Below are 25,525 nucleotides of genomic sequence, written 5' to 3' on the forward strand. Positions count from 1 at the left end.
CAGATCCTCTGCTCTCTCTCTGTCCACACACACACACACACACACACACACACACACACACACACACACACACACACACACACACACACACACACACACTCCTCCTCGATGTGCTGTAGGTCACAGTGTCTACAGATCCTCTGCTCTCTCTCTGTCCACACACACACACACACACACACACACACACACACACACACACACACACACACACACACACACACACACACACACACACACACACACACACACACACACACACTCATCCTCGATGTGCTGTAGGTCACAGTGTCTACAGATCCTCTGCTCTCTCTCTGTCCACACACACACACACACACACACACACACACTCATCCTCGATGTGCTGTAGGTCACAGTGTCTACAGATCCTCTGCTCTCTCTCTGTCCACACACACACACACACACACACACACACACACACACACACACACACACACACACACACACACACACACACACACACACACTCATCCTCGATGTGCTGTAGGTCACAGTGTCTACAGATCCTCTGCTCTCTCTCTGTCCACACACACACACACACACACACACACACACGCACGCACACACACACACACACACACACACACACACACACTCCTCCTCGATGTGCTGTAGGTCACAGTGTACAGATCCTCTGCTCTCTCTCTGTCCACACACACACACACACACACACACACACACACACACACACACACACACTCATCCTCGATGTGCTGTAGGTCACAGTGTCTACAGATCCTCTGCTCTCTCTCTGTCCACACACACACACACACACACACACACACACGCACGCACACACACACACACACACACACACACACACACACTCCTCCTCGATGTGCTGTAGGTCACAGTGTACAGATCCTCTGCTCTCTCTCTGTCCACACACACACACACACACACACACACACACACACACACACAGAAAGACGCGCGCCAGTATCGCAGTCGACAGCGCGCCATCGAGTTCTCTTTCGCTTGAACGAACCATAACACACACATTTATGCCAAAATGTCAGTTTTGTCGAGTATCTTCACAAGAACAGTCAAATGAGTTAAATACAATCTTAAATGGAAGTAAAGAGTAGAGAATGAGATGCGTGAGATCCTGTCAGCAGCGGCAGGTATTAAAGTGACAGCAATTCTCTCTGTTAGTAAAGTTAACCAAAGAACAATGGGAACAGAGAAAATTACTAAGTGCTCAATGCTTAAGGATTAATCTATTTTTCATTTATAATTTATGCAGTGCGGACTGTTTTATAAACGTATTCAATTTCTATATAATTCACATCGGTTAGACAGGTAAGGTACAGGTAAATATGACATTTATTATGGGTTTAAGTGAGGATTGTTTTAAGTTCACTTAAATTAAAAGTTGTTATATTTTTTTTAGCCTAATAAATGTTTCAAATTTTGGAAAAATAAATTTGCATCGAGACATAAGTAGCTATATGAGTGATACTGGTCTTCATTCATAAAAATATGCCATTAACATGCTTGAAAATAAATGGTGCCAATGAAGCCCCCCTCCTGTGTGTGTGTGTGTGTGTGTGTGTGTGTGTGTGTGTGTGTGTGTGTACTCGTCTATCTATCTAACTGGGGACCTTGGTGTCGTTACACACTCACTAACAGGGGACCGTCGAGCCAAGTGGGGACATTTTTCAAGTCCCCTGTTGGTCATGCTTTAAAACATGTTAAAATCAGCCAAAACACGCTCTGGTGAATTTTGTAAATTTTTGACCAAGTGGGGACTTACATGTGTGTGTGTGTTTAAGTCCATACTCAGCAGCGCTCCTGTAGGCTGGAGCAGGAACTGCAGTGGCCCATTAACACACGTCGTTCACACTTCTCTATTGTCTGAATGGCTGCTGTCCTAGAGAGGCTCTGAGACTGTAGAGCTGCTGTTTAACTGCTTAGTTCAGGAGCTTTCAGTAACACTTTATAATAACTCCACGCTATTAATCATTAGTTAAGCATTAGTAAACAGTTTAATTATTTTATAAAGTTTTATAAATTAATAGACATTAATAAGCAGCATATAAATACAGATATAAATGCTTTATTCTTGTTTTAAAACATATCTATAATGTGTTTAATAATTGTATTTTCATACTTTATTAATGATCAATTTATCATTTCTAAATAAAGTATAGGATCATTTACAAAGCAGTTATTAAGGAGTTGTCAGTGGTTCATAAGATCACTTTGAAAGTGTGAGTAAATGATTAAACTATTTCAATGTACATTCATACATCTTATTATTCAGACATAGTAATAGTTACTTAGTGTGTTAATACATGGTTTATTAACATGTATTTCTACTGTAATTCAGGTAGTTATAAAGCATTTAGTAGTGGTCAGTTCACTATGTGTGTGAGCTCATCTAAAGTGAGGACTAGTTATGCCTTGTAAAGCATTTATAAAGGAGATTTAAAGGCTGTTAATATTTCTATGTTCTCTATCGCTGTGTTGTGTTTGTTTCCTTTTTCTGTTTAGAAGATAACTGAGTCTTTAAATCTCCTTTATAAATTATTTACAAAGCATAACTAGTCCTCACTTTAGATGAGCTCGCAAAATAGTGAACTGACCACTACTAAATGCTTTATAACTCCCTGAATCTACTACATTTACTCACACTTTCTAAGTGATCTTATTAATCACTGTAAACACCTGAATAACTGATTTGTAAATAATGCTACACTTCATTTAGAAATGATAAATTGATCATTAATAAAAAATGAAAATACAATTATTAAACACATTATAGATATGCTTCTAAATCAATAATACAGCGTTTAAAGGTGTATTTATAAACTGATTATTAATGTCTGCTTTATGAATTATGATTTATCTGTTTACCAATGCTTAACTAATGATTAATAGGATGCAGTTATTATAAAGGGTTACCATATATATTATATTTCTCATAATATAACTTCAAATTTGCTTCTTTTTTTTATATAAAAAAAGCATGCCAAGAGGGGATCTGCAACTAAATGTCATAATTATAATGTAATTATTATTATATTAAGATATTAATAATGCGACTGATAGTATTGGCTGCCTATTAATTAAAACATAATTTCTACTCTTAAAAAAAATCAATAGACATGTCCTTATTTTTCTGTTTCCTTTGTTTCAAGGATGTTGATGTACAGAGATAGTCAGTGTTTGAAATATTGCTCAATTTAAATGCAACCAAACATATGTCGTTCGTTACCATCCAACAGTGGACCTTTCTTTAAGATCTAATTCAAAACTTTTGAGTTGACTTGCTGCATCTGGTCATTTTGAAGAAACAAAAATGAAATACACAATTTTCTTTTAATGTCCTTTTTCATAATATAACTTCAAATATGCAAAAATAAATAAATAATTAAACATGCCAAGATGGAATCTCAACTCTGAACGATCTCTACCTATACAACAGTGGACTCACAATAGCCTGCAATGGAACTGTGTGTGTGTGTGTGTGTGTGTGTGAACAGTCTGTCTTTATTTTGTAACTATAAGTTATATATATTTATATATAGGCCTTCATAGATACTTTATTTGCTTGGTTATGCAGTCCCTAACAATTTACTTGCCATTGTTATGTGCCATTGCACTCACACATACATATCTATATTACTAACAGACCAATGTCGCTCTACACTGACCGAGTGGGGACTTGGAGCTGTGTGTGTGAACAGTGAAGTGAACTGGCAGTGAAGTCTGTCTTCATTATGTATATATAGTATATTATATAGTATATTATATATTATGCCTTTTATCATTCATAATATTTGTTTATTTTATTTAACACTTATTTTCTCTCTTCATAGATACTTTCTATGCTTGGTTATGCAGTCCCTTTAGGGTTTATAGGATTAATCAAACAGAAATAGCTCTTTAAGGTAACGATTTCAGGTCATATAGTGAGCTATATTTAGTATAGCGTAAACCATACTTTATACAGTGAATAATGATTTTATTAATCAAAATGAACTTCGCGTCCCCAGTTGGATGGTAAAGAACGATACGTGTTTGGCTGCTTTGTACATTTCTTGCCATCACAAACACACTGTAAAGATTTTGGAGGTCAATCTCAAAATGTTTTGTCGACTTGCTGCACTGAACACTTTTAGTTGGTTCAGTTGAAATATGTGAAATAGGGATGTTCATTTAACATTTTGTTTTCTGACTGAAAGCTGATGGTTGTTAACCACTCATCATCAGTTAACTGACATGATTTGAAGGTTAGATTAGAATTAAATGGACTTAGAATAGATAATAGTCTATGACCGATTCAAATACCTCAAAAATGTAGATTTACATGTGCAAATAGCAGCATAAACAACAGAACATGAGGATTCACACATCAAGCACCCGCAGTGCTTCTGTGAACACAGTAAACCAGAATAAAACTGTATATATAACTGTATATATAGTAAATAGGCCAACTTAAATGAACAGTTAACAAAACTAAAGTGCAATAAATAATACACGCTTTAGGGTCTGTTTACACGACATCATTTTCAACTGAAAACGTTTTGGCCGTTCATTTCAACGAAAATGCCATTTTGGGGGCCTGACAATGAAAGCTTTTGAAAACGAGTTTTTGTGAGCTCATCTAAAGTGAGGACTAGTTATGCCTTGTAAAGCATTTATAAAGGAGATTTAAAGGCTGTTAATATTTCTATGTTCTCTATCGCTGTGTTGTGTTGTGTTGTGTTGTGTTGTGTTGTGTTGTGTTGTGTTTGTTTCCTTTTTCTGTTTAGAAGATAACTGAATCTTTAAATCTCCTTTATAAATTATTTACAAAGCATAACTAGTCCTCACTTTAGATGAGCTCGCAAAATAGTGAACTGACCACTACTAAATGCTTTATAACTCCCTGAATCTACTACATTTACTCACACTTTCTAAGTGATCTTATTAATCACTGTAAACACCTGAATAACTGATTTGTAAATAATGCTACACTTCATTTAGAAATGATAAATTGATAATTAATAAAGTATGAAAATACAATTATTAAACACATTATAGATATGCTTCTAACTCAATAATACAGCGTTTAAAGGTTTATTTATAAACTGCTTATTAATGTCTGCTTTATGAATTATGATTTATCTGTTTACCAATGCTTAACTAATGATTAATAGGATGCAGTTATTATAAAGGGTTACCATATATATTATATTTCTCATAATATAACTTCAAATTTGCTTCTTTTTTTTTATAAAAAAAAAGCATGCCAAGAGGGGATCTGCAACTAAATGTCATAATTATAATGTAATTATTATTATATTAAGATATTAATAATGCGACTGATAGTATTGGCTGCCTATTAATTAAAACATAATTTCTACTCTTAAAAAAAATCAATAGACATGTCCTTATTTTTCTGTTTCCTTTGTTTCAAGGATGTTGATGTACAGAGATAGTCAGTGTTTGAAATATTGCTCAATTTAAATGCAACCAAACATATGTCGTTCGTTACCATCCAACAGTGGACCTTTCTTTAAGATCTAATTCAAAACTTTTGAGTTGACTTGCTGCATCTGATCATTTTGAAGAAACAAAAATGAAATACACAATTTTCTTTTAATGTCCTTTTTCATAATATAACTTCAAATATGCAAAAATAAATAAATAATTAAACATGCCAAGATGGAATCTCAACTCTGAACGATCTCTACCTACACTGTAAAAAATTTAACGTAAAATCAACAGTAACTTACTGGCAACAAATATCCAGCAAGCTTCAGTATTTTATTCCACGGTAAAATTACTGTAAATCTGACAACAGTACTTCACAGCATACCGTATAATAACTTACAGTATATTTATACTGTAAAATTTATTACAGTTCTTGTTTTTGCACTGTATTTTAAAATACAATAGTTAACAGCATACTGTATAATAACTTACAGCATTTTTATACTGTAAAATTAATTACAGTGCTTGTTTTTGCACTGTATTTTAAAATACTGTAAAGTTACTATGCAGTATAATTGATTATGGTATTTTTATATATATACACACAACATATAACCAACTACAATCTGTTACATGAAAGAATGAAAGCTAAAGGCGTGTATGCAAAAACTATTTCACACAGTTATATTACTGATTATTAGATGTTACGTCAATTATGACAACACACAGAAGTCAGTTTAAAATTCTTTATTAAAATTTAATTCATTAAACTAGAAAAATTCCAGACTAGGCAGGGCCAAGCAAAGAGCGAAACTCATCCTCAGCACGCTGCAATCTCGAACAACTGTACACGCTGAAAGAAATGAAAAACATATTCAACACTGCATAGATGTACACAGAGAGATTACTTTCACAATGAATATTCTTTCTGAATGACCCTGATCTCCTCGACCCGTTACAAATCTAAAACCGCTCTAATTTTATGAATTTTAGTGCATTATTCAATAACTGAAATGACTTACCTCTGTTTATAATGAAGGAGCAAAACTCATCCTCAGCACGCTGCAATCTCGAACAACTGTACATGCTGAAAGAAATGAAAAACATATTCAACACTGCATAGACGTACACAGAGAGATTACTTTTATGAATTTTAGTGCATTATTCAATAACTGAAATGACTTACCTCTATTTACAATGAAGGAGCGAAACATCCTCAGCACGCTGCAATCTCGAACAACTGTACACAATGAAAGAAATGAAAAACATATTCAACACTGCATAGATGTACACAGAGAGATTACTTTTATGAATTTTAGTGCATTATTCAATAACTGAAATGACTTACCTCTGTTTTTAATGGAGCAAAACTCATCCTCAGCACGCTGCAATCTCGAACAACTGTACACAATGAAAGAAATGAAAAACATATTCAACACTGCATAGACGTACACAGAGAGATTACTTTCACAATGAATATTCTTTCTGAATGACCCTGATCTCCTCGACCCGTTACAAATCTAAAACCGCTCTAATTTTATGAATTTTAGTGCATTATTCAATAACTGAAATGACTTACCTCTGTTTTTAATGAAGGAGCAAAACTCATCCTCAGCACGCTGCAATCTCGAACAACTGTACATGCTGAAAGAAATGAAAAACATATTCAACACTGCATAGACGTACACAGAGAGATTACTTTTATGAATTTTAGTGCATTATTCAATAACTGAAATGACTTACCTCTATTTACAATGAAGGAGCGAAACATCCTCAGCACGCTGCAATCTCGAACAACTGTACACAATGAAAGAAATGAAAAACATATTCAACACTGCATAGATGTACACAGAGAGATTACTTTTATGAATTTTAGTGCATTATTCAATAACTGAAATGACTTACCTCTGTTTTTAATGGAGCAAAACTCATCCTCAGCACGCTGCAATCTCGAACAACTGTACACAATGAAAGAAATGAAAAACATATTCAACACTGCATAGACGTACACAGAGAGATTACTTTCACAATGAATATTCTTTCTGAATGACCCTGATCTCCTCGACCCGTTACAAATCTAAAACCGCTCTAATTTTATGAATTTTAGTGCATTATTCAATAACTGAAATGACTTACCTCTGTTTTTAATGAAGGAGCAAAACTCATCCTCAGCACGCTGCAATCTCGAACAACTGTACATGCTGAAAGAAATGAAAAACATATTCAACACTGCATAGACGTACACAGAGAGATTACTTTTATGAATTTTAGTGCATTATTCAATAACTGAAATGACTTACCTCTATTTACAATGAAGGAGCGAAACATCCTCAGCACGCTGCAATCTCGAACAACTGTACACAATGAAAGAAATGAAAAACATATTCAACACTGCATAGATGTACACAGAGAGATTACTTTTATGAATTTTAGTGCATTATTCAATAACTGAAATTACTTACCTCTGTTTTTAATGGAGCAAAACTCATCCTCAGCACGCTGCAATCTCGAACAACTGTACACAATGAAAGAAATGAAAAACATATTCAACACTGCATAGACGTACACAGAGAGATTACTTTTATGAATTTTAGTGCATTATTCAATAACTGAAATTACTTACCTCTGTTTTTAATGGAGCAAAACTCATCCTCAGCACGCTGCAATCTCGAACAACTGTACACAATGAAAGAAATGAAAAACATATTCAACACTGCATAGATGTACACAGAGAGATTACTTTTATGAATTTTAGTGCATTATTCAATAACTGAAATGACTTACCTCTATTTACAATGAAGGAGCAAAACATCCTCAGCACGCTGCAATCTCGAACAACTGTACACAATGAAAGAAATGAAAAACATATTCAACACTGCATAGATGTACACAGAGAGATTACTTTTATGAATTTTAGTGCATTATTCAATAACTGAAATGACTTACCTCTGTTTATAATGAAGGAGCGAAACTCATCCTCAGCACGCTGCAATCTCGAACAACTGTACATGCTGAAAGAAATGAAAAACATATTCAACACTGCATAGATGTACACAGAGAGATTACTTTTATGAATTTTAGTGCATTATTCAATAACTGAAATGACTTACCTCTGTTTATAATGAAGGAGCGAAACTCATCCTCAGCACGCTGCAATCTCGAACAACTGTACATGCTGAAAGAAATGAAAAACATATTCAACACTGCATAGATGTACACAGAGAGATTACTTTCACAATGAATATTCTTTCTGAATTACCCTGATTGATACAATTAAGGTAAAAATGCTCCTGATTAAATGTAATGCTGGTATTTCCCATTAAAAGCAAATGAAATATTAAAATTAGACTTTTGTTTGTTGATACCTTAATTACACTGACTAATCTTTTCTCTTTACTGAATAAGTACTTAAAAGTCTTACCTAACTCTAATAATTCTGCCAGTCATAATTGGTGAATTCCTTGATGAAGTTGGCAACATGTGGATTCAGGGCCCTGCTTTTACGTTGCACCATCCTGCCACTGTTATGGCTCTGCTGAAATTTGGCTCTGCATTTTGTGTTCTCTGGATTTATCCTCACCAAAAACCTGTAAATAGAATATTTTTAAATATACTGAATAAGCAATTTGCTAAAAAAGCCAAGTTTAACACAAACAGTGTTTGCTACATCCCAGCTTTGGAACATAAAAATAAACTTCTAACGTTAGTATGGGTTTGAATGACCATAGTACTTTCACTGTAGATATGGACATGCAATTATAGCATTACTTACAAAATCTTGCATGAAAATCAGTCATAAGTTGGTAACACTGGATAAAGTGTTCACTTTTCCAGTACTCAACATGATCTGCTGATGCCAAACAGTATGATTTTTTTATGGATTCACCAATAGTTACCTCTGGATGAATTCCAAGGTTGATGCAGCCTCAGCTTGGTACTCCAGGTTGAAAATATAGAAAGAAGCGAAGAAGACAGCCAGGGCAGATGTGAAGTCATCCTGAGGGTTAACTGACTGGATGACCACCTTTCCTTCTACGCAGAGCATCCATTTTTCCGAGGTCAGGATGGAATCTCCTAAAAAACAAATTTGAAAACTTAGAGCCAAATCATAAACGGTCGCATTAAATTATCTGGTATAAGTCTGAATGACAACCTCACCCAGCATGATTATCCTTGGTGTAGTGGGAAGAGACAACTGAGCTTCAGCATCTGCATGGGTGCTAGTGACCTGCATTCAAAAGGTCAGACAGAAGGAGTGCTTATGAGGGAGACAGCAATACATCTTTACACATCTAAAAAAGTATATTCATTGGCCATTATATTAATCCAGTATAATAATTACATCAGCAAGAAGGAAAATGGCATCATCTTTCTCTCTAAAGAAGGTCATCATCAGCAAAATGACAGCGATTGTTGAGTCCATGTTTTCGCCTTGGAGACGTTCAATGTCGGCAAGAACAGTCTTCACTTCTTTTGTCCAGCGAAGAAGCTGAGTTTTGAAGAACTGGAGCACCCTCCTTCCTTTTCCAGCAATGCATTCTCTCAGCCTTTCGTCAAGCTCGATCCCAGTAAGTGAAGTGAAGTGCTGCATTAAAAACTTCTTCACAAACAGGAAAGGCCATTCTCTTTTCAATTCATGTACACTAAGTGAAGGTGTGGCGTTTATTGTACTGCGCTGACTTGCATAAGTTAAGACCATCAAATCATTCACCCTAACACGGTCTGCTCCACTTGGTCCTTCCTGAGAGAAAATTAATTTAAGTTCTTCTTTTTTATGATGTAGAGAGTCTATTGTCTCTCCTTCTGGTAATTGAGATGGCTGCCAGTTTATGCATCCATAACTGTCAGTTTTTGCAACTTTTTCTGGCTGTGCTGGCTGAACATCATTAGTATCAGCAGGTCTTTTTGGCTTTCTGAGACGTGCAAGGGTATTGTTTCTGTTAAGATTATCCACTCTATTTTTCAGTTGTGAGGACAACGTGAAGTATCCATTGCCCATTCTGTCACCTTCATCTGTCCTGTCTTCAAAGCTATCAGGGTATTTGTTAACTACACTTTTAGCAATTACTGTACACTGACTCCAAGTTGGGTTTAAGCATTTTTCTCTCATGGCATCTACAGTGATCCTAACCATGTGCCGTCTGTCTGTGTCTTCTGGGATTGTGTTCTGAGAGAGACATCTTTGTAGAGTGGGCCTAGTCTTCTCCCATGGAATTTTAAATGTCGAAGTCCAGGTTTTATTTTGCAAAGGAACACTGCACTGTGGTGAAGTCATTACTGAGGAGACTTCCAATTCAGTTACTGGAGTTAATGTCAGTGTAATTGTGTCGCTTGCTGCATTGTCACTCTGCTCACTGAGCTGTGTACCACCACCACCTAAAAATAAAAACATAAAAAGGACCAAAAAAAGGGGAGAGCACAGACAGAGTCTACTAAAGACGGAGTACAAATTTAAATGAGACAAATAAAGTTACCATAATAAAAGAACACAAACTGCAAAATGTTAAAGGGTTAGTTCACCCAAAAATGAAAACTCTGTCAGTAATTACTCACCCTCATGTTGTTCCAACCCCGTAAAACCTTTGTTCCTCTTCGGAACACAAATTAAGATATTTTTTATTAAATCTGAGAGCTGTCTCACTCCTCCATAGGCTTCTAAGTTATTATAACTTGCTGGCCCAGAAAATGTTTTAAAGACATCGTTAATATAGTCCAAGTGACTACAGTGGCTCAATCTTAAGTTTATAAAGCGACGAGAATACTTTTTGTGCGCAAAAAAAAAAAAACAGAAATAACAACTTTATTCCACTTTTCATTTCCTTCTCTGTGGACCTCGAGTGAGTTCACGTAGTATAACTGCGCAGTGCTTCTGTGTTATACGTCACACGTAGGCTCACTATTGGCCAATGCTGGTCATTTGTGTGATGCGTGTGATGCACAACACAGAAGCGCTGCGCAGTTATACTACGTGAACTCACTCGAGGTCCACAGAGAAGGAAATTAATAGTGGAATAAAGTCGTTATTTCTGTTGTTTTTTTGCGCACAAAAAGTATTCTCGTCGCTTGATATACTTAAGATTGAGCCACTGTAGTCATTTGGACTATATTAACGATCTCTTTAAAACATTTTCTGGGCCAGCAAGTTATAATAACTTAGAAGCCTATGGAGGAGTGATCCAGCTCTCAGATTTAATAAAAAATATCTTAATTTGTGTTCCGAAGAGGAACGAAGGTCTTACGGGGTTGGAACAACATGAGGGTGAGTAATTACTGACAGAATTTTCATTTTTCGGTGAACTAACCCTTTAAGTAACATTTAAACTCTGAAAATCAAGTTATTTACAACATTTACAAAATATATATGCAAAATGTTTTACCTCTGTTGTTAAATGCATGTAGAAGTTTTCTGCTATCAATCAATGAAATAATTTGTTTTAAATCATCTTCTGCTAGAAATCTGAAGTCATCTGAGGCCCTTATACCAATGTTAGAGAGATGTTCAAGAAGACATGTCAGCCTCTCCTCACTCAAGTGGGCAAGAGTGCCCTTTATGATTGACTCCATGTCGTCTTGCCACCTAAACAGATAGAATGATGAAGCACAACAAGTTCGAGATCCAAATGTCTATAAACAGACACTGGGTGATAGTCTGCAAGCTCGTCAACACAAACACACACATAACGAGTCTCACTGTCATGCTGTACACAGTGCACACCAAGATCCAACACTGGCACTGACTGATGTCTCTCTGAAACAAAATACACCTTTTCCTGGCAGACTATTATCAGAGCAATCTTCCCCAGCACATATCCACCATCACTAACATCAAGTACAACACCCATTCCCTTCTTATATGTTGTACCTTTGTATGTGACCATGGCTGTCTCCATGATGCTACCAGTCAAATTACTGAGTCGTACAGCTTCTTGAATGGCGAAATTATACATGTGGGCAGTCAATTCATTAGCCTGACCTACTTGAAGTACAGGAGGAAAGATATTACCAGCATGAAGATACGCCTGAAGCAACTGGTGCCTTTCTGCCAGAGAACTGGAGAGATTTTTGAAGTTGTGAAGCTTCCGTGCACACTGTTTAAAATATGTGTGCTTACTCTCAAACCGCATTGTCCAAAGACGAATGAGAGGACCACATTTAAGGATTAGGTCTGGATAGTGGAGAAGGAAGTGGTGTTTTGGTTTGATAGGGGTATCTGGGAAAATATCCACTCGCATCTGAACATACTCCCTGATGAGAACCTTGAGATAGGCTACCTGATTGGTGTGAATCTTGGGTGCACAAACAAGCTCTACAATTTCCCTGAGCCTTAAACACAACTGCCACACTTGGTCATCAAGGGCATTTTTGATCCGATCACCAATAAAAAGCGGGAGAAGGCGCAAAAAACACCAATTCTGGGCTGCACTCCCCCCCAACTTCTTTCCATCTTGCACAACTTCACATGGCCGGTTGCTTGCATCACTGCCAACAAGCTTTATCTGAGATATACTCCTGTTTAACTGAGTGTATGTGAAATGCTTTACCGATACAAAGTGCTTGATGTACAAAGCAAGATCTGTCGACACAATCCCCTCGAAAAGATCATGCCCTAAACATGGTGGAAGGCCTGGCTGGCATACATGAAAGTGTCTCAAACGATTGAAAACAGAATCAAATTTCACACCATCTATAAGGCTGTGACCCAGTGACAACTCTCTCACACTGTTCTTATAGGCCTCTTGAGTCCTCAGAGGACCAATTTTTGTAGGCTCCCTTTCAAAGTCGTCTCTATTTATCGTACAGTACCGACAGAAGTGCTTGCTTTTGCTGAAATTTTCTGTAAATCCTCCCAAAGAATGGGATCCCAAGTTGTCACCTACAATTGCTATGAGAGCTCCTTGCAGTTTCTCACCATCATCCAAAACAATTCCAGATTCCTCAATATCCCTCAAATCATTAACAAGTCGAGAGAATACCAAGTCTTGGCCAAAAAATTTTAAATCCTGTTCCCTGCAAAGCATCACTAACTGCATGGGATCAATAGAGGACCTATTATATGGCAGAATTTCACCCAAGGTAAGGTATACAGCCAGAAGTTTATGGATTTTTTTGCCAGATCCAAGGGGATTTGCAACCTCTAATGCATCCTGGTACAAAATTATGGAGAAAGAAGATGGACACTGCTGAAGAAGAGTGTTTTTTCTCCAATTCTTTCCATCCTGGACATCTTCCAGTATATCTGAATCTACAGCTTGCTGCATTTTAGTGGTGTTGTACTGTTGTCTAACTGAATGGTGACTTAAAAAGGCTTTAAGAGTATCTTTGACAGGCACATACTGACAGAAACACTCATTTCCTTTGGCATTAATGCCTAGATACATCCGAGTAGGCTCAACATAAGAGAAATTCCTCTTAAAAAAAGTCTTTCTTGTTTGATCTGACCTAAACACACCCTGATTATACATCTTCAACAAATTTTCCTTTGAGAGCCCTTCAACTATGGCGTGGATCCTATCTCTAGGTATCTCAAGTTTTGTAAGTTCTTGGCTTACTTTTGCCAGTACATGTGACATCCCGTGCTCATGTAAATCTTGGAATTCGTCTATTAATGCTGATATTGTGGTGGCTGGCAGGAGCATTTTTGCCTGCATTCTGAGGTAAAAGAGGGCTAAGTTAGTCATTAGCACATCTCCCTCTGCATGAGCTGAAGTAGTCCCTACAATCTCAGCAAATGTTTCATTGTCAGACTCATCTGCAGCACATGACATACTGGTGTCAAGACCTACAGCACAGCCTTCACCACAGATATCACGCGCTGAATGTTTTCTGCTTATGTGAGATAGAAAAGATGACTTAACCCTGAATTTTTTCTTGCAGCTTTGAAAAGGACATTTAACTGCCTCGCCATCTCTAATGTGCCATTTTAAATGCTCACAAAGACAAGATATGGATGTGGAATTGAAAGAACATCCCATAACCTGGCATGTCATATTAACACCACTGTGTGATTTGTCAGCACGTGGTGTAACCACTGCATGGTTACGATACATATGTATACGAAGGCCAACAGCAGTTTTGAAGTTACATGGACACTGGAAAACTCCACAAGAGAATCTATGGTTTGCAAGATTCCTGTGTTCCTTAGCATGTCTGACAAATTCTGGAATAGACTCTACAGAGTACTGACACACTTTGCAAGAGAAAGGCATTTCTAATCTTATTTCCACACAATTTTAACTTTAGATACAGTACTTACCCATCCATATCTGGTGACTTCACCAAGGATGTTTACCTGTAAGACAAAGAGAAACATGGATCAGTTAAAACATAAAAAGGTTACAAAATAATTCCAATATGTAAAATCAAAATAAATAATTAGAAAATAAAACAAATTTCAAAGACCAAAAATTACAAGCTAACAACTAAATTGCAACTTAAAAATATCAAAAAAGTTAACATATTTTTTGTAAATGAAATAATTGAATGCTCATATTAATTATTCAATCTGTGCATTTCATTTATTACTTACTTGTAAAAAAGGTGGCTAGCATGAGCATTTTAAGAATAATATGATTGTTTTACAGCTGATTTCATGTCTCTATGATCTTTGAGTTCAATAGAATTTGAATATTACAAACATTTACATTAGTATATTTCCTTTTTTTTAAATAAAATGTAAGTTTCACAAGGTGAGATGTGTCATGATGACATATGAAAGGAGTATTTTTTTAGCAACATTTTGTATTTAATGTGATCTAAAAATTTGAAAAGGTTAGACTTTTTAATTGATTTATAGAGCTGATAAAAAATCTGATCTTTAAAATGTCGATTTGTGCCGTGCAAAGAGCATGAGTGCTTCCCAATACACAAATTGATGCATCCTTATTTTCTCACTCCATCCTTCACCCCGAAACTGCGTCTTCCCTCGAAATTGGGTGTCAAAATTTTATTGAATGCTTAATGTTGTGCTTGTTCAATTTACGTAGCTCCCCCGTTAATGATCTAGCACCCCCTCTGCGTGGCTGCGTTAAGAATTCTCTGGCGCTGCCCCACGGGGATTATAATGGTCATTTTCGTGAATATCAAACTAATATCAAATATACAACTAAATTAACCGCAGTCCGTTGGCAGTGGTTGTATCCAGACATTAATAAACTAATACAGTCCACTTGAATTAGGCTAGTAAATGAAAACGAATGAGCAAAATCGAACTTAAAGGAGGACTTGTGGATGCCGAGACGCGGGAATTCATTCGGCGGGACTTTCACTGCCTGTGTATTCACTTTAAGTGTGCATCGTACTAACGTTATAAAATGTATAATACAACTAATAACACTGTGGTTGTCAATTCAATTCGTGTATAACATAACTTAACGGTAGGGTTATGTTATAACGTTATATGTTAACATAGCCTATTGTTGTATGAGGCGGCTGAGGCCTCGATCGCGACAGGCAACACGCACACGGTGTAAGTTAGCAACGTTAACGTTAAGTTAACGTTAAGTTACACACAAGTGTTCAGAAACAAGAAAATTTCGATTACTTTGTTCTAAACTTGAAAATAATAACTGACATTAACATCAAACCTTGTGATAACTAGTAACTTATTTGGCTAACTGGCTAGAATGTTCGCGTTACCTTAACTTTACCTTTATATCAAACTCGCCACCTATTAGGATACTTAACAGTTAATGGTAAAACGAATATCTTCACATTTGTAGTGGTGAAACATTTAGAAATACAAATTTACATCTTACCTGGCTAGTTTGCTGTTTCTGCGTGCTCCGTCCTCGAAGTCTCAGTCAGGATGAAATGGAAAATTCGAGTTTGACGGCTGACGGTTAGATGATTGGTTGCCAGGTGTATATCCCGTGCAAATCGCACTTTATGTAATTAAGTGTGTAAATCGAAAGCAAAATAATAATAATAATAAATCATGGAAATCGATTTTTATCTATTTTACATTGCCTTTAATATTGATCATTGGATGGGACTACATCTCCCATCCAAACATTTTAGGCTATAATAACCTTTGAGATTAGTTGGGTTTGTGACAAAATCTGGCAACCATAAAGAAAAAAAAAGAAAAAAACACCCAAGCAAATTTTAACTTTTTTTTTAACTATATGCTAAATGCCTTAATCTATGGATTACCTTATGAAACGATGTATTATACAATTCCTAAGATTAAATAACCTCAATAACCAAAAAATGTCCTCTGTCGGGCTTGCCTGTTTCGAATATTACTGTCATCAATTTAACAGGAGTATAAGAATTACTGTAATTATTTTCTTCCCCCCTCCAAAGAAAAGCATAAATTGACAGCAACTTTCCTGTAAATAGTTATACGGTGACAAAGCTGGAAATACAGCAAAAATGATGTAAAAGCTATAAAATTGACAGCAACTTACTGTAAACTGTTTCTACAGTAAACTTTCACTGAAAATACAGCAATAATACTGTGAAAACAACAGAAATCATTTACAGTGTATACAACAGTGGACTCACAATAGCCTGCAATGGAACTGTGTGTGTGTGTGTGTGTGAACAGTCTGTCTTTATTTTGTAACTATAAGTTATATATATTTATATATAGGCCTTCATAGATACTTTCTATGCTTGGTTATGCAGTCCCTAACAATTTACTTGCCATTGTTATGTGCCATTGCACTCACACATACATATCTATATTACTAACAGACCAATGTCGCTCTACACTGACCGAGTGGGGACTTGGAGATGTGTGTGTGTGTGTGTGTGTGAACAGTGAAGTGAACTGGCAGTGAAGTCTGTCTTCATTATGTATATATATAGTATATTATATAGTAGGTATATTATATATTATGCCTTTTATCACTCGTTTTGAAAACGATGCCTTTACCATCTGCATGTAAACAACATAAACGTGAATTTGTGAAATTGTTACGTCATTCCAACCCGGTCACACTAAATGCGTCTCTATAGCACACATTGTGTTTATTGTGCAATTTATACGTGCATATGATAGGCATGGGTGGGTTTAGGGTAGGTTTAGTAGTAGTGTGTAATATGTAATATGTATTATATGTTTGGTTAGGATTAGTTTTGTAGGGTGTGTGTGTATTACACTCGATAAAGTGCGTATCATATGCATGTAAAAAACAAATTTTCGCGTAAAAATTGCACAATAAACACAATGCGTGCCATAGAGATGCATTTTCATGAGATCAGGCAGGTCATGCACAAGTATATAACATGTTCACATGCGTACTTATCATCACGTGTTCACATGTTCATGAGTATTACGTGTTTGCCGGGTTTTTTGTTTTTTTTGACAAAGTGAACTACTGGCCTGGCTTGCATAATACAGCCCTTTTAGTGTTTATAGGGTTTGTTTGTAAACAATGTTATAGTTGTATTTAACAATATTTTACATTTTGCACACAGGTGTGCAGTGTATTACTTTAGTTTGAAAATGACTTCTTGCATTATCTTTTTAACTGTTAAATTCTCATTCATTTCTCTTTCATTATGCTTAGATGAGGTTAAATCTTGGCTTGCTCAAAACTTTTTCTCTTTAAATGAAGACAAAACTGAGGTGATAGTTTTCGCCCCACTGATCATTTTAAGACCCCCATCATCGATTTGAGGAGCTTATCTGCATTCAGATCTACACATGTGCGGAATTGGGGTGTGCTTTTAGATGGGCCTTTAAAATTTGACAAACAAATTTCAGTAATTCAGTAATTGGATCTAGTTTCTATCAGCTCCGTCTTTTGTCTAAAATTAAACACTTCCTAACTGACAAAACACTAGAGATGGCTGTGCATGCTTTTATTACTTCCCATTTAGACTACAGCAACTCATTGTATTGCGGTATTTCCAAGTCACAAATCACTCGCCTTCAACTGGTCCAAAATGGGGCAAGCTGGGGCCAGTTGTACTGTTAGAGGGGCCAGTTTAGACCTTATTGTTGTCACATCATTTTCTGCACTGCACTATAGGCATCAACAGGCAAAATACCATGTTTACAATCATTCAACAACGTATTTGCATTTCCATTATATTTTTTAGATTTGCATTACATATTCAGAATCAGTCACATTAACTGCATTCTACGATTTTTGTGTTTTTTTGCAAAAAGATCAGCAAATTCATCTAGATTTAAGGCCTTTGCCCTCCTTGACTCAATACTTAGAACACCTGAATTGCTTAATCTGTCATCTGACATTGTGGACCTGAGATAGGTTTTCACCAGCTTTAGTGCATACAATATAATATACAATTAAATTATGCTTATTTTAAATGTATTGTGCAGGCTAGGTATAAAAAATATAGGAAAAACCATTATAATATGAAACGCTTCAAAACAGAGCGCACAAAGCGCGTATGCGCATCGCGGGTGCAGAATGATGTGCTCAAAGCAACATGGAGTCACAGTGTTCAGCGCTGCGCTGCACAAGTGCGCATTTAAAAGTTCACGGCACAAAGCGAAGAAATGTCGAGCGCACAAATCCTAGTGTAGCCTATATCTGTCCAACAGTTTATTGATCATTTGTTTCTTCACATAGTGAAGTTTTAAATTCCAGTTATTGTGCGTTTGATGCCGATTCATAGTCCTTGTGGTGTGAACAGGCACACGGTAGCGAGTCGTTTTAAAACAGCAACAAACATAAAATACAAATACACAAAATAAAGTCATTTTATGCAAATCCACAGCCTTTTATCTACAGATCAAGCATTATAATGTGTATATATCATATTGGAGAGAGTTTTACCGTGCATATATATAACATAATATAAATTAACATTACAAAAGTTAATGATAGTACTTTTCAAATACCTAAAAATTGACAATTAAGTGATTTTGTTCGAGTCAAAAATATGACTTAACATTAATGAACCAACGGTACACATTTTTTACTTTAGCAATCTTATGGGTTGTGGTCTCTCAGACATTGGCAGTAATAAAAATACAATAAAAACATAGTTTCCCTTTGGACTTAAATTACATATCTTTGTGGTATACGGTAGAAATATTGCACATTTCAGTCTAGCTTAGGTTTTTAAAATAAATAACACAGTCTTGGAAATAATATGTAAGCATGTGCAAATAAGCCTGTATAGTAAATCAAGTTCTGTTGGTCTTTGTGTTTAAGTGAGAAATTAATTCATTTAAATTGAAAGATCTCAATGTTTATAAGATCTTTCAATTATGTTTAACAGTTTTGAGCGTATAAAAGAGTGTATAAAAATGGGCTCTGAGTTTTGGCAGTGGTTGTGTCTAAGTGAAATATGTAGTTTGGAAGATGTAGTCACTGAATGCATTAATACAACATTGAATGACACAGACATTGACATTTGCAACACTTCTACAGTAATACCGTAGTAAAATATTTTCAGAATCTAAAAAATTAAATACTATCAAAACAATTAGATGTAGCTGAACACATACAGGTATTAATCTTTCAGTTTCATCACCATCTATAAAAAGGGGAAACTTGGGGGAAATGTGTACTGTACTGTAAACAATGACCATGTGACATAAAATGCTGTGAATTCTGAACAACAGAAAACAGCAGAAATATGTTAGAATTCTACCCGTTATTTGTGTGTTTTTTTATTTAACGTGTGTTTTTTAAAACCTTTTCTAGTGTTCTGATCTGAGAATGAAGTTTCAGTGCATTTTGAATGTGAAATGAACTGCTGTCAAGCTGTAAGTTGGTTTGGAGAAGATATCATGGTCTTTTAACCTGATATCATTTAAGACATCATTTAAGACTGTGGTATAAATGATTGAATGATTTAACCATAACTCATTACTATCCTTGATATTCTAAAATAGGTATTTTTCATGTGTATGTAGACTAGGGTGTGTACTGAGTTGTTGCACTTCCCCCCCACACACAATTTACATATCAATGCAGGAAGGCCTTAAAGGCCAGTGTTTTTCTTAGGTGAGAAAACTGGCCAACAACCCCCAGAGTCCTGTTACCAATATCTGTGCAACTTCTCAAATACACTAGAATAAACTAGAGAAATCGCTGGGATTTACCCTGCCAAATTAAATTAAATTAAAGGTTTTTACAATCGCTAAGACACATTTCTCAATATTTAGGTACATTTTCAAAACTCTTCACTCAGTTCTCCTAACCAACTTACAGCTTGACAGCAGTTCATTTCACATTCAAAATGCACTGAAACTTCATGTCTCAGATCAACTCATTCTTCCAGAACATTAGAAAAGGTTTCACTCATACACTTAGTGATACACTTTGTCACACATAAAACAAAAAAACACAAACAACAGGAGCATTACACAATGTTTTCTTTTGTAATATGCTTTCATAAAACAAGAATGACACTATCTACTGTTTATAATTCACTGCAGTTGATGTTACATGATCCTTTTTGATTACAGCCCAGTTATCATCTATGATAATATTGAGCAGGTGGATACCTATAAGTATCTAGGTGTGGTCATTGATCGTTCATTTACTTGGAAAGCCCACATTGATTATCTTTGTTCAAAATTCCAGCAACGATTGTATTTTTTTAAGAAGACTTAGGCTGTTCGGTGTAAATCAGAGAATTATGCAATTATTTCATTATGCCGTTTTAGGTAGTCTTTTAAATTATTGGATGCAAACTTCATATGGCAATCTTTCGGTCCAATTAAAATCACAGCTTGCACGTCTTGTGAAAACTGCAATGTAAGTTATGGGTGTAAGAGAGTACTCATCACTTCAATCAATTTACGAATCGTGGATTTTTAAAAATGCACAGACAATAGTGAGTGATTCAAGCCATGTTTTATTTCCAATGTATCAGCTTCTGCCATCATGGAGACGGTATAGAGTCCCACTGAGTAAGAGCAACCATTAGAGTATCTATTAATATGTTAAATAGCAAGATGTAGTTATACATATATGTAGTTTTAAACTCTTTTTGGTTTGTGTGTGTATGTATATGTTGTGTACTAATGCAGCTTTGAGTCCAAGACAAATTTCCTGAAAAAGGACAATAAAGTATACTAACAAACTAACTTTTTAACATTACTGTACTAAAATATTCCTAAGTTTCCCCTTTTGTATAGATGGTGATGAAACTGAAAGACTAACACTTACATCTAATTATTTTGATATTATTATATTTTAGAATCAGAATATCTATTTCAATGTGATATTACTTGTTATTTTTAACAGTACTATTATTATTAACAGTTTTAAAAAGAGTATGTAAACGTGCAAATTAGCCTGTATATGTTATGTGGATGTGTGGAGATGAACCCAATTGCAGACAGTAGTCACAGCAACACAGTTTATTGTACAAATAACAGGAAAAACAAAGCCCACGAGGGGGCAAAACAAGACAGGATTACAGGTAACTAAACTAGACTATGACTGACAAACTAGACTATAACAGAAACAGGAACAAACTACTACTTAAACAAGACTTTCAACAGACTCTCACGGACAGATCTCACATTGATTAACACGCAAAGTTAGACAATGTACCGACACAGGACAGAAAACATGAGGGGATTAAATAGGGAGAAACTAATGAGGGAAACGGGTGACACAGGTGAAGCAATAATGACAAAACGAGGATAACAAGGGGGCGGGACTAGGTGACGAGACAACACAAGCACATGGCCCAAACAAATGGCCATGTGCTTGCACATAAAACATGGGCCTGTCATGATCCTGCCTCAAGACCAGGGAAAATCAGAGACAGGAAGGCAGGATCATGACAGAACCCCTCCCTTAAGGAGCGGCTTCCAGACGCTCCCTAAGGGAACACTAAACACGTGACATGACGGACTGAGACATGGACACAAACCAACAAAACATGACAAAAACCAACAACGGCAGACACGAAAACACGACAACAGGGTTGGGATGAAACAATAAAAATAACAAACACGGGATGGGGGGCGGAGGAACAACAAAGTTCATGGGGGAATGTCCAGGGTAGGTGGGTGGGACTGTGGTCTTGGGTCTTCTGGACGAGGGCTGTGGACAAGGAATCCGGGCAGGTTTGGATGGGGACACACGAGGAACAGTCTTGGGGGAAACAGTCCGGGGTGAAGTGGAGACAGGGGCATCCGGGGAGACAAACAGGGGTCGGGTGACAGAGGGGACCGCTACAGCCGGCAGCGGAGTGAAGACAATGGGTGTGGCAGGTGGTAAGGGAGCGGAGAAAGATGCAGACTGTGAAGCTGGGACAGGGCTGGACACATTAGCCGGGACAGGGCTGGACACATTAGCCGGGACAGGGCTGGACACATTAGCCGGGACAGGGCTGGACACATTAGCCGGGACAGGGCTGGACACATTAGCCGGGACAGGGCTGGACACATTAGCCGGGACAGGGCTGGACACATTAGCCGGGATAGGGCTGGACTCCTTAGCAGGGACAGGGCTGGACACATTAGCTGGGACAGGATCCCCGTTCTCAGAGACAGGCTCGGAACCTTCGCTCTCTGAAGCAGACTCGGACCCAGTGCTCTTGGCGGCTGCCCTGGAAACAGCACTCTCCTCAGCTGTGGGCACAGGACTTGAGGACATGACAGGAATTTCAAGGATCTTGGCCAGACTAGACAGGTAATCAGACAAAGTTTTGGCAGCAACAATAACAGGCATCTACTTTCGGGCAGAAACTGCTTGCAGAACCTCTTTAGCGGCTAGATCAGCCACAACTCTCGCAGCAGATTCTGGAACAGCGCTTGCAGTAGCGGGCTCTGGAACAGCGCTTGCAGTAGCGGGCTCTGGAACAGCGCTTGCAGTAGCGGGCTCTGGAACAGCGCTTGCAGTAGCGGGCTCTGGAACAGCGCTTGCAGTAGCGGGCTCTGGAACAGCGCTTGCAGTAGCGGGCTCTGGAACAGCGCTTGCAGTAGCGGGCTCTGGAACAGGCTGAGACGAAGGACAAGAGGCTCCCTTTCTCCTCTTCTTTCTCTTAGGTCGCAGTGTGGAAGTCATAGCCGGACTTGTGACCGGTTGGAGAAGCTCAGCGGGATCTGTGACTAGAGTAGGAAGGGTAGTCCCAGGCAGCGCTGACTCAGTCGAGGATGACTCCGACGGAGAATCCCACGAAGTCCGCCTCCCTCGTTTGCCGAGAAGACCTTCGGGTCCGGATGACGTCTCGGGAGTGGAAGTGGGACCAGCTTGTTCCCCCTGGGAAACAACACCTAGGACACAACCCTCCAGAATCACTGGCAGCTTGACTGGTGGTGAAGACAAGATGGAGCCCCGCAACTCCCTTCGCGACAGGCAGTCCACCATATCAGTAAACGGGCGGTCTACCAACCTCTCCCGTTCAGCAAGAGGCAGAGGAGCGTTGAGACCCGCAATGAAGTAGCGGTTGAGAAGGATGTCAGGAAGGAAGAGTCTCTTCTCATGAGCGACCCGAGCGTACTCCTTAATGGTCCTTTCTCCCTGAGGAGGAATCGGCAGCTTGCCGATTCTGACGTCAGAGCTCGTCTTGTGCCACCATTCTATTAGAAGGTCTGCTTGGGACTCGACGGGCGAGGACCTTCTGTCTGCTGGGTTCAAAGTTGGTCGGTACATTCTGTTATGTGGATGTGTGGAGATGAACCCAATTGCAGACAGTAGTCACAGCAACACAGTTTATTGTACAAATAACAGGAAAAACAAAGCCCACGAGGGGGCAAAACAAGACAGGATTACAGGTAACTAAACTAGACTATGACTGACAAACTAGACTATAACAGAAACAGGAACAAACTACTACTTAAACAAGACTTTCAACAGACTTTCTCACAGACAGATCTCACATTGATTAACACACAAAGTTAGACAATGTACCGACACAGGACAGAAAACATGAGGGGATTAAATAGGGAGAAACTAATGAGGGAAACGGGTGACACAGGTGAAGCAATAATGACAAAACGAGGATAACAAGGGGGCGGGACTAGGTGACGAGACAACACAAGCACATGGCCCAAACAAATGGCCATGTGCTTGCACATAAAACATGGGCCTGTCATGATCCTGCCTCAAGACCAGGGAAAATCAGAGACAGGAAGGCAGGATCATGACAGTATAGAACATAAAGTTCTGTTGGTGTTTGTGTTTAAGAATAATTAATGTAAATGGAACAAAATGCATTCAATGACATATTTCAAAGCAGTGATCCACAGTTTAGCTCACATAGACGGAAGGTGTGATCACTGTGTGAAGAGAGTTTTGAAAAAGTGACTTTAGAATTGGGAAACTTACATTTTATTTGTGTTTGGAATAATCATTAATTTAGTTTCATTGTAAACATAGTGCTAAACAAGTAAACAAGATTTTATATTTAAATATTATATTATAATATATAATACTGATTTCAGAATTGTGCAAGGTGTATTTTCCGGAATATCTGTGTGAACGGGGCTTATGTGAGCCAAACTGTGGATCATTTATTATTGCTTTGGCAAAAAAAAAAAAATTATTTCTCACTTAACACAAACACCAACAGACATTTATGTTCTATACAGGCCAATTTGCAGATGTTTACATTCTCTAATCAAAACTGATGTTCAAAACCTAATATTTAAATTCTGAATCTAAAAAATAATAATAATAAAAAAATAATATATATATATATATATATATATATATATATATATATTTAACTAAACACCTATACAAGTGTTAATCTCAGTTTCATATTTTTGTACAGTATTGTAAACGTGGATAATGTAACATTAACTGCAGAGAACAGTAGATAGTGTAATTCTTGTTTTATATATTTTTTAAATACATTTTTACAAAAGAATACTTTACAAAATAAATTTGGCAGGGTAAATCCCAGCGTTTTCTCTAGTTTATTCTAGTGTATTTGAGAAGTTGCACAGATATTGGTAACAGGACTCTGGGGGTTGTTGGCCAGTTCCCTTTCAAGGGAACTTCGAGCTGCGTCGAGACGCGGTGGGAACGCTCTGCGTGATTGCGTCGTGAAGCACGTGTATAATCAGTCCAATGGAAAGACGAGACGTCATAGGCGGGTGACGTCATCGACCAGGAAGCTATAAAGCACCCCTGCGACAGACCGCGGCAGCTTTCTGTGCCTTCAGCAAGCGATCTGTGTATTCTGT

General features: G+C 37.3%; 2 long non-coding RNA genes across 3 annotated transcripts in view; one reads left to right on the plus strand and one right to left on the minus strand.

The window, feature by feature from the left end:
- The window catches only part of LOC309511429, a 138,346-nt gene extending 118,323 nt beyond the window's left edge, over window positions 1–20,023 (plus strand). The window contains exon 4 of the long non-coding RNA XR_014210607.1: window positions 18,794–20,023. This is a non-coding gene — a long non-coding RNA (uncharacterized lncRNA). The remainder of the gene's footprint in view (window positions 1–18,793) is intronic.
- On the minus strand, window positions 5,936–8,446 carry LOC309511453. 2 transcript variants are annotated; one of them, XR_014210635.1, is made up of 5 exons: window positions 8,389–8,446; window positions 7,579–7,643; window positions 7,022–7,077; window positions 6,465–6,520; window positions 5,936–6,295 (listed from the first exon to the last, which is right to left on the minus strand). It is a non-coding gene; the product is annotated as an uncharacterized lncRNA (long non-coding RNA). The 2 variants fall into 2 exon arrangements; XR_014210636.1 differs by having other exon boundaries at window positions 6,465–6,529.
- Window positions 20,024–25,525: the final 5,502 nt, after the last annotated feature.

The sequence above is a fragment of the Leuciscus leuciscus genome (genome assembly GCF_965113295.1).
Source record: "Leuciscus leuciscus genome assembly, chromosome: 12".
Lineage (NCBI taxonomy): Eukaryota > Metazoa > Chordata > Actinopteri > Cypriniformes > Leuciscidae > Leuciscus > Leuciscus leuciscus.